Raw genomic sequence first — 11586 nt, 5'->3', positions numbered from 1 at the left:
ACGTACATTTTTAAAACTTTGCTATAAAAAACTATTTGGGAGTATCACAAGCACGCTCGAAAAGAAACGTTTTTAGATACACTTTAAAAGAGTCCAAGGACATGCAGTTCTTAATTTCAAGAGGCTGCTCATTCCATAATTTAGGGCCAACTTTCTGAAACGATCTCTCTCCATGATACTGTGTATGTACTCTAGGTTCAGTCAAGTGATTTCACAACAGTGATTTCTCTACGGCAGTGGCGTAACGTTGCCTGTTGGCGCCCCCCCCCCCCCCCCCCCCCCCCCCGCCGAAAAAGCGCCCCCCTGTTGGCGCCTCCTCCCCTTTTGGTGCCCCTCCCTAAAATTGAACAAATTAGGTGATTTTAGAGGATACTCCTGTAAAATCTCTAAAAAAGTGTTTATCTAGAGCAAAACGCGCAGTTTTGGTAGTACTTAGGTTAAGTTTTAGAAATTGTCCCACATTCAAACGACGATTTGGCGCCCCCCTAAGACGGCGCCCCCGTGCACAGCGGGGATAGCGGGGCCCTTCGTTACGCCACTGCTCTACAGGGGACAGAGGTGCGAGAAAGAATTTTGTTGATATAAATAGTTTGGATTTGAATTTGGAGCCACAAGGTCAAGGTTAATATTCAAATGTTTCTCCCAATATTTGAGATAGGGAATATATATATTTTTTAATAGTAAGATTATTCAAACAATATACACATAATATAACAATTACCCTAAATAAAAATTCAATATAAATTCAATAGAAAACTAAATAAACACCCTTTAAGTAGTATAAGTAAGCCAGTTTAAAGAACTGGCTCCAAATTTATATCTAATTCTGCTATTTTTACTGCACTACTACTTTTTAACCCTCTCTCTCCTCTAAGAGCTATGACTGTTGTTCTCAAAAGGTCAAATCTTACTCTCTTCCTAATAAATGTCATTGCCTCACTATATCGTTGGCCTGATTTCCTAGAAAGTTTATCCGCTAATTTCTTGAAGAACTTATTAGCTTCCCTTCCCATACCCCCAGTGGTTGATAGGATTATCGGTGTAAACGTCCCATGTTCCACTTCTACAATCCTTTTATTGTATAAAGGGATATATATATAGGGAATATATATTGATTTTTTGAAGGCTTGTTTTTATATAGGGTCATTTTGACAATTATGTGTATATAGTTTGAACAATTTTATTATTTTAAAGTAGATAAGATGATTATAATGTTGTCACATCTGTAGAATATTGTACCTCCCAAAAAATAATTATCGTTCATGCTCAAAGAATTATAAATACTCCTACTCTTATACTTTTCCAGCTAAGTATTAAAACTCAGAATGCTTTCTGAATTTTTGACCTCAGAAGGGAGCTAGTTCCATTAAGTTCCAGTAAGGAGTTGCTGGCTCTGGATCCGGAAAAAAGGACTCCAAAGCATATTTTTCAAGATTTACACCTCTATCTCTTATTTGTATGAGGGTGTAGTCTTTTATAGTTTCTGATGGAGGGGAGTGATATCTAGGAAAAATAATGTTCCTAGCCGAATTTTAAATTTATCACCAGTCAAAGGTCAGTACTTGTTGCATGATCGATTTTTAATCACACGCCCTGAAAATTGAGTCTAAACATCTATCTCCTCTCACATTTTATGAGCAACCACCCTGAAGCTTTTAGAATATGTTCTAGCGATCATTGAGAAAAGTTTTCTCGACCAGAGTTTTGTGATCTAAGGCTAATCTCCCAATAATCCGAAAATCCCAATATTCAAATCCCAATCACAATCACAATCACAATCATAATCCCAATCCCAATATCACATTGTCACAATCACAATCCCAATATCACATTGTCACAATCCAATATCCCAATATCCCAATATCCCAATATTCCAATCTCCCAATCCCTCTATCCCTATCCCTATCCCTATCTCTATCCCTATCAAAATCATAATCACAATCCCAATATTCCAATCCCTATCGGGCAGCCGGCACAATGTCACTCCTCTTAAACGACATTGTTAGGTAATAAACGACATTATAATCTCTTAGTGACAATATTACAAGATAAACGACATTATATTCTGTTAATGAAAATATTACAAGATAAACGACATTATATTCTGTTAATGACAATATTGCAAGATAAACGACATTATATTCTGTTAATGACAATATTAGAAGATAAACGACATTATATTCTGTTAATGACAATATTACGAGATAAACGACATTGTAATCTCTTATCAAAATGTAAACGACATTATTGCCAAAAGTGACGATATTCGTGGGAATTGCGCCGGCTGACCAGCTGCCCCTATCCCAATCCCAATCCCCCAATCCCTATCCCTATCTCTATCCCTATCCCCTAATCCATATCCCAATCACAATATCCCAATCCCAATCACAATCACAATCACAATCTCAATCTCCCAATCCCCTAATCCCCTAATCCCCTAATCCCTATCTCTATTCCGATTCTAATCGTCTCTTTAGAGAGAACAATAAAGTTCTACATTTTAACATTTTATTTAAATGATATGATATTCGGAGTTGAACATCTAACGGTGCCATATATCTAACAAATTAATTATACAATGTCTCTTCTTAGCAAGGTATCAGATAATGAGAGGTGGTGGTTTCCATAACAGGTACTGTTAAATAATTGAATTAATGAATATTAAAAAGATCATGACAAATTGAGTGTTCAGTATTCAAGCTGTTATAGCTGTAGATTTGTTTAAAGTTGCTAAACAAATTTTTTCTAAAAACGTTTTAGACTCGTTTAATTACACATTACTTTAAATTTGGTAAAGTGAAAGTTTTAAATATTGTGATGGAAGTAAAATACAAATTTCAGTTTGCGTGGTAAGGGTCCAAGTAGTTTAACACGACCAGTAGACAAGACCAACCAACAATCCTCCAACAACAATGAGAATGATAGAAACAACAAAAATAGGTTAGAATATACATTTCTACTTTTAAACGTTGAACATCTTATTGACTTCTAAACATTTATGCTCATTGCAGCTCAATGCCTGCTTTTGGTCTTGGTATTGAAAACTCCACCGAATAACACTTTGTGCGTATCCAAGATAAATGAAAGGTTACGTTACTGTAAAGGACTCAAAGGGTCAGAGTTTCTAAGTTGCATGTTGTTTTGACAGGATAATTAAAAGTATTGCCATTGAAAATTATTTATTGAAAGTCACTATTTCAGGTTTCCGCCTTCATCAATCTCTCCAAAGAAAGTAAGTTAACATTTTTAATTGATATAATGTTAATGGTTATTATCGTTAGTGTTTGTTTGTTTTTGTTTAAAACCGTATTCAAGTACTTTTCTTGGATGTTTAGATTAAACACTGCTGAGTATAAGTCTTATCTTAAAAATGCCCGGCAAAATTCAGAATTTGGCCGCCAAATTTTTTTAAAGGCCTAACTCAAAATTCTGTCCCAAAACTTAAGGTCGAAATGCGATTCTACGTTGATTCTGAAAATTTCATGTAAAAATATTGAAACCCTATTGAGTTCTATTGTTTTGAGCGAAGTCAGTTTTGCAAATATCGCAAACTGAGATATGGGCAATTTTGTTCATTTTTTGCGATTATTTGAACACAGAATCCACAGTTAGGTAGATACTGAGCTGATAATCATAGATAATGCGTAGTATAGACTTACCTTCCATATAAAGTTAGTTTCATTCAAAAATATTGATATTTGACCAATTTATGGGCCAAAATCGATCAAAATTGGTGCGTATGCCCAAATATGGTCATATTGTTTTTGGCTCATAACTCAGCCATTTTTGTCCAATCTTGAGCACCTAAAATCTGGGTTTTAGTCATGTTAGGGGTATTTGGCTAAATTGGGCCTAATTTGGACAAAATATGGGCGTGGCTGCCCCGCGGGCACCGTTTGGCGGTTGGGGTCCGGGACCCCCTCAAAAGTTCGGTCACTGGTCCTAGTTTGTTGGTCAACTGCTATCTCGAAAACAAGTTTCACAAAAAAATCAGGGTGAACCCCCCCCCCCCCCCCCTTTTTTTTTGAGAGTAAGCACTTTCGAAAAAAATATAATAAGATAATGCAGGTCAAAGATATTATTCAAATAAAGATTTCTTTTACATAAATCATGCACAATCAGCGAGAATAGATTGCTTTGGGGTCTTCCTCTTCTCCCTGGTAAGTCCAGTGTATTGATGGCAAAAATGAGGGAAGAAAACGCTGGTCCGTCAATAGGACCCCGCAAAACATGTCCTAACATTCTCCACCGACTACGGGCCACTTTTTCTGACAATGGTTCAGCATTGCAGCGTTTATACAAGTTTTTGTTGGAGATGACTACTGGGTACTTTATATTCAAAATAGTGCGAAGATGTCTGCGGTGAACAACATCTAGTTTTTCAAGGAATATTTTGGGGACGGCCCAACAGGATGAGTTGTACATAAGAACCGATACGACTAAAGCATTATACAGTATTAGACGTTTGTTTAGGGGCAGTTTATCACTCCAGGCCTTCTTGTAATTGTTAAAGGCAGCATATCCCAGGTTTATGCGACGCTGAATATCAGCTTTGCTACACAAGACGGACCCTAGAGTGATACTTTTCCTCCATGCTTCATTCCCCGACACTAATTTTCCATCACTGTCGACTTCAACCGTACTAGCTAAATAAACATGAGTGAAGTCCGTTTTGTCTTCATTGACAAAGAGGTTCCATTTCTCGAGTATAGCTGTTGCCTGGGGCAAAATAGCTCTCAAGTTGTCTTCCTCTTCATCATTGAAGTCAACATCATCAGCATATTCAGTGTCAAGTGGAAGGCCAGCAAATTTAGTAATCGGGGGGATCGGCCTATCTAAACTGATTGTTATCATCTAAGTTCATTCAAAGCACCAGCCAAGACAAGGGTGAACAGACAGCCGGATAGACAGTCACCTTGGAAAGCTCCAAGGAGACTTAAAAACTCAGCTGAAAGAACTCCATTTACCTTCACCCGTAGCTTTGTGTTGGACAACAACAACCGGACAATCCTCAGCTCATCCTCAGTACAGCCACACAGTTTCAGAAGTTCAAGAATCGTAGTGCGTTTGATCGTGTCAAACGTACTAGACATATCAATGCCCATGCGATGATACTCCCATTTCTTCCTTTGGACAACTGACAGTAGAACTCGCTGACACCAAACAATATCAGCACAAGAACGAGCGCGTTTATATGCACACTGCCATGGACCAGTGAAGGCGTTCACTTTTTCTTCTATCCTTTTAAGAGTAGCCATAGACAGAATTTTTCTGGCTGCATTGGACAAGGTGAGTGGACGTAAATTCTTCAGAGGACCAATAGGTTTTTTAGGCTTCTGTAAGGGTGTTATAGTAGCCTCTCCAATGGAAATGGGAAAAGTATGTGTCTCGAAACAACTGTTTATGATTCCAGCATAATGTTCATGGACTGTACTATTGGGGGGAATGCAACGTCAATTAATGTCAGTATTCCATAAAAACCCCAAACTGACATTGACATTAATTGACATTAATTGACATTAATTGACATTAATTGACATTAATATGTCTTGAAATTTGAGATTATCATTATTCGATAAATATTCAAGATATTCAAGATATTCACGTCTATGTAAGTTAGACCGGTTCAAAAAAACAAAATGTCCTTGAATAATTATGAGTATGTTCTTATCTGTTGATCCTTAGGTTCAAAGACCACCGAAAAAAATTTCAGCTTCCAACTCTTCCACCTTCGGTCCCCACCGGCCACGCCCATATTTTATTGGTTTCTTATACTCGTAAAATATCTAGAATCGGCTTTTTTAGTATGAAGGAGTAATGTTAGCTGTTTAAGATTCGTTTTTCAAGTATAAATGTCATGAAGGCATTTCGTTTAATGTGGGTTTTAAGTTCTGATGATGTTGAGAACCACGCCCTTGGATGGCCACGCCCATTTAAGAAAATTAAATTTCGGGAAACCGTATTATTTTAGTTTTATTGTTTAATGATCTGAATTTTTTTCACATTTCACATTTCCATATGTGATAGTAGTGAATAAATTGATGATATAAACGTTCTAAAGTGCTAAAAATATGGTAGAACTACATAATCTCTGGTCGAAAAATATCGTGTCAATTAATGTCAGTATTCCAAAATTTTGCAAAACTGACATTGACATTAATTGACATTAATTGACGTTGCATTCCCCCCGTACTATTAGAGTACTTAATTAGCTCGTTGGGTATTCCATCGGGACCATTTGCCCTCCCATTTTTCAAGCTAGAGGTGGCTGCATGTATTTCAACTCCAGTAAAAGGGACATTGAGAGCACGTGGTAGACCCTCAAAAGGCTCGAGAGGTTGCTCATTGCGAGTCAGCTGTTTTTCGAGATAGTCTCTAACAACAGAAGCTTTCATGTCGTCAGATGCAATCAAACAGCCATTTTCATCATGAACACCAATCGAGTTATTAGGTGGTTTACTTTTCTGAAGATGTCTTACTGCTTCAAACATTTTCCTTGAATCGTTTGTGTTAGTAATATCACTATAGGTCTGATCAGCTTGAGCAGACCTCACTTCAACTAATCTTTTCTGGATACTATTAGTGAGGTGGCTGTGGCAACACTAATACAGATAACACATGCAAAATGTACATACCTGAAACTCTTATCTAGTCAGCTCTCGGCCACACTAATACACATGTAAAATGTACATACCTGAAATTCTTATCTAATCGGCTCTCGGCCTAACTGAAGAAGTTGTTATCAGTTCAAAATCCCATCTACACACAAACATTAAAAAACATTGGTTTTATTCTGACAAATGTTACTATTGTATAACAACTATCTCATACTCGCAGCTACAGCTTGTTTTACGGATACTATACACTGTGTATAACTGATCAACGATATGCCGACAGTAGCAGAACGTTTCAAATTTGACTTAGTAGAGACCGATGGACAAAAGTTGCTACTTGATACCGTGAAACAGTGTAAAGTCGATTGTGTTCAAGAACTAAATCATGAGAGCGTGAACAAAATTGGTAACAAGGGGGATTTAGCGGCAAAGTTTTTGCAAGCCATGCAGCTCATTGAGAGACAGCATAACATGATCATAAATCAGAGGGTACACGTTAGTCTAGTATGATACAGTTGCAGGACCAAGTTATAAAACTACAGGAGCAACTATTATCTGCAAAAGAAGGACTTTCTAAGGCGATAGAGTTTAACGAACATCTCAAGACTGAGTTTTTTGAGGGTGTTCAGAAAGAAGTCAGTTCAGTTAAACAAAGTTTTAGCGATGTGGTGAAATCCGGTAGTATCGAGAACTCAGCTGCGATTTCTACAGAATCCATTAAATCAGTTGCCAAGCAAATTGCTTTGGAGGAGGAGTTGGGTAGGAACATCATGGTCTTTGGGCTATGCGAGGAGGTCAATGAGGAGATCAATACAAAAGTCGCTGAAGTATTGGAATCATTGGGAGAGAAACCCCGAGTTGAGGCTTGTAAAATCGGCAAGAAATCACCGTCAGCTGCAAGACCGGTTAAAGTTTCCTTTTCCAGTTCTTCGATTGTGCAACAAATACTGAAGAAGTCGAGTAAACTGTGTGGAACAGAGAGATTTAAGAGGGTGTTCCTAGCTCCAGATCGTACAGCAGAAGAGAGAGCTCAGCGTAAAGAACTTGTCCTAGAGCTAAAAAGAAGAGCTGGTATTGAGAAGGACAAAAAACTCTTCATTCGTGAAGGGAAGATTTGTAGCCTTGAGAGGCAAAAATGAGTTTCTAAATATTTTTCGTGTTGTGAGCAAATCAATAAGTTTAGCTCTATGAGTATTTGTCTTCTGTGTGCTTAGTTTTTGTCGAAGGATCTAACCATTTTATTTCACTTATACAAAACTGTATAGTTTTCAAGGGATTAATCTGGTTTTAGGCGAATCTTGTTCAGAGATCGCTGTTTCATTACTCTTAGTCAGCTGGTGCAGCCTTTATACATACTTTTATATGTATATTTACAATTTTAAATTGCTGTTCAATATCTATTTTTAGTAAACATTAACTGGGGTAGTAAAACCCAGTTCCCAATCAATCATTATGGTAACGGAAATATTTGGATCTGTCTCCCTAAGTCAAATGAAAGAAACTTAAACTTTTAAAATGTTGTCAATGACGACTTGGGGAGTATAGAAGCATAAATGGCTACTACTAAAAATTGACTCTTCGACTGAAAACTGAAACTTCTTGCTGCAATCTTTACATTTCAGACCGTTTAGCATTGGGGTAAAGATATTCTTCTCTGATACACAGTTCGTTATGTAAAGTCGACCTTAATTTTGGCGAAGGCTTCAGCGTCTTTAGTCTTTGCCATTTTAAAAGCCTTACCGTCTTTAGTTTTTTCCATTTTAAAAGCCTTATCGTCTTTAACTCATCGCAACCCGTCTTTAAATTTGCTGGTAGAAGTAAGGTCAATGTGTGAAATGTGCTTTATTACATCCGATCTATTTTGTCTTTAATTTTCCAATTTTGAAGCCTTGCCGTCTTTAATTGTTTTTATTTGAAGGCTTTGTCTTTATAAAGCGCTTCTTCAGCGGGGGGGGGGGGGGGGGGGTCTTCATAAAACAAACTGAGCGCATTATAACGGACGGTAAGGCGAACTGATTACTTAACTGATTGCAACACTATTGTAACTGTACAGGAGCAATGAGCTTGTAATCCGGTATACCTACATGCTAGTAGTCAATAACGAACTAGGGAGAATTCGCACTGAAATCCCTTTGTATTGTGACTGTCAGCCCCATTGCTTGAGGTTACGTTTTCCCAGGTTTCCTTTACCAGCAATTCGGTATTCTGCAAAGTTGTGAGCAATCTCAATTTCGGCTCCGTGATTACCAATATGACGCCGTTGCCAGGTATAACCTACATTGTTCGCGTTCTCCAAGCGTATCATTTTTTACTAGCTAACAATGTAATTTATTCTGTATAAAATTTGGTTACCATCAACGAAAAACGTGTGTTGCGCGCGCTAATTCAGCGCGCGTCTTTGCTATCTTCACGCATTTCGGCATGGGTTTCTCCCGCTGAAAATCATAGACAACTTTAATTGTTGTTTAAGACAACTTCAGTAGATTGTTAATCTACCAATATTTATCTCCTACGACTAATATTGCGGATCCCAGAGGAAGAGATGGTTCCAACTGGTCTTCTTTTCAGAACAGTGGAGCTTCATAGCGTGCGAACAGGTTAGTCTCCACTGTCCGTCGTCTTTATTCTTGAACAAAATATCTCCACTCGCACACTAAGGCAGGATCTCCATTATTATGTATTTCTACTGCAGAGTTCTATCCATTTACCATTGCTTCTCAACGCTCAATATTGTATTGTTTACAGGCTCCTGACAGTGGTCCACGAACTGACATGGCCTCCTTGGACCCTCTCAGGGATGATTTCAAGAACAATAAATTCTCAGACCGGGATTTCAAACGGGTAAGTTTCAAAAAGCTAACAGCCCCAAAACTCTTGCTTATACTTACTTACTTACTATAGATGTTTGGTTTAAATGGTAAAACCATGAAATGTTGCCGTCACTGAGAGTGAAATATTAACAGTAACCTCTCACACTGGGTGGTAACAATGAACCCTCAGTGCACGTGTCCCAAATCCCCCCTCAAATAAACGAGACGGGTTGAGGAACTTGTTTGTGGACAAGTTACCCCACCTTCAAGCTCAGTACTCGAGTGAGTGTTCCTTCTATGAAAGAGGGACACAAGACTAAGATTGGGTGAGTTTAACTGTAGCCAAAATGTTATTATTTGTACATTAAATTGCAACAGTACAGGGGCATGCAATCCGGTATACCCAGAGACAACACAGTAGTCAATAACGAACTAGATATGGGTGAATACGCGAAATAACAAAACAAATGTCCATTTAAATTAGGGGGTTGACAGCTGATGCGTTGCATACTGGGACAGGAATTGATATCAAATAACCAAATATCATTAGAATTGTCATTAAAGTGAAACAAATTTTTTAGTGAAACAAATTTAAAATCATATCCTTTATTTTACAATCATAATATAATAATATTTATAAGCCTCCGTTTTGAAAGTTTAAAATTTCAATATATTCACATTTCTATTTAAAATTCAATTTTATGTTATAAGTCTATTAACTACCTGTTTACCCAGGTTTGTGCACTACCAGACACTGGATCAATGTCATGGAAGCTATCAGACTGATGAGGTGGGCATCCTTTAGGTTCTTCATTCCTCCGTGTGCACCTAGGCAAGAAATTCCTGAACATGAAACAGGGAGGAGACAACTTAAGGAAGGGAGGAGACAACTTAAGGAATGGAGGGGACAATTCAGAATGGAGGAGACAACTTCAGGAATGGAGGGACAATTTCAGGAGCAAGGGGGGTCAGAGATGAGCCCAAACCGAACAAACGCCGCAGTCCTAAAGGAATGTGTTAGCAGTGTCAGTCGGAGAGCGAGTCCTGGTATCTTCTCAACCAGAGCAGACGTCCTAAATGGAGGAGACCAGGTAAATCGGAGTTGAAAAATACCTATTTTACGAAGAAAAATAGGAAAACGTATTCTAAAGTATTTTTGACGTATTTTATTTCTAAGCAAAAATACGCAAAATACGGCGTATTTAAAAATTATCTCGCGTATTTTTCAACTCTGATGTAAATCATACCTTACAACCTGGAGCACTGTGCGAACCTTCCCTAATTTAGACTTCAGGGGGATATGCAGGCCTCTATAAAACTCATGATCTAACCCTTCAGACGTCTGTAAAACTCAGGTGAGCCAGTTGATAAAACGTTCTGTGCGAAGTGCAAGATGCCGGCCACAAATGCTTGTGGACCTTGCGAAGGTCTGACCTTTTATTGCGGATCAACATGCCAGGTATGAGGTAACTGAGGAATATAACCTAGCAGTAGTGCTATTTGGCTAGCTTTTGTTCATTGTATGACTATTTTAGCACGCTTCTGTCTAAATGGCGCAATTGTACTGACATGATATCACTAATGTGATCATTTTCACACTATTGACTTATCGATTGAAAATGTGAACTGAAATAAGTTTATTCCGAGTTGGAGGTATCACTTTGCATAACCTACCGGACTACGTGATGATAATTTAATTAATTATATTAATTAATTATAATTTATTTATTAAATAATATTTGTTGTTTACAGATGGCAGATTGGCCTGCTCACCAGTTGATATGTGTAGGGACTATTGGGAGTAAACTCGACCAGCGACATAAGGATATTCAGCAAAACAGTCCCTCCATCCCACGTGTTAGTCCATTTAATTAATTATATTTAATTAATTATATTTAATTGAACAATATTATAATTATCCAGCTTCCAAACTTCTAAAAGTGTTTCTCTTTGATTTAGATGAATTTTCAGTACGTCTTTATTTAATGATAGTAATATTTTCAGGCTCCAATTAGTCCAGAACCGATTAAGCCACTAGAAAAATGACGTTCCTTACCAAAGGTAATGACAGCTCAGGCCTCAGAGGGGCTGGGCCTGGAAAGTGAGGGCCTGGAGGGTGGGGTGGTCTGGAGGGTGGGTGGAGGGTGGGGGTGGGGGGTCTA

At 38.0% G+C, this 11586-nt stretch overlaps 1 protein-coding gene and 1 long non-coding RNA gene across 2 annotated transcripts in view; one reads left to right on the top strand and one right to left on the bottom strand.

Annotated features, from left to right (window-relative positions):
- The window catches only part of LOC134823488 (double-strand-break repair protein rad21 homolog A-like), a 901854-nt gene that overhangs the window by 652215 nt on the left and 238053 nt on the right, over positions 1-11586 (bottom strand). The gene's annotated exons all lie outside the window — the stretch shown is intronic.
- Positions 2591-3233, top strand: LOC134823273 (uncharacterized). Its single transcript, XR_010161272.1, has 3 exons — positions 2591-2632; positions 2842-2940; positions 3202-3233. It is a non-coding gene; the product is annotated as an uncharacterized LOC134823273 (long non-coding RNA).

Source organism: Bolinopsis microptera, chromosome 11 (assembly GCF_026151205.1).
Source record: "Bolinopsis microptera isolate Bmic1 chromosome 11, MBARI_Bmic_1.0, whole genome shotgun sequence".
Classification (NCBI taxonomy): domain Eukaryota; kingdom Metazoa; phylum Ctenophora; class Tentaculata; order Lobata; family Bolinopsidae; genus Bolinopsis; species Bolinopsis microptera.
Note: the sequence above shows the minus strand (reverse complement) of the source record. Positions and strands in the feature narration are given on the sequence as shown.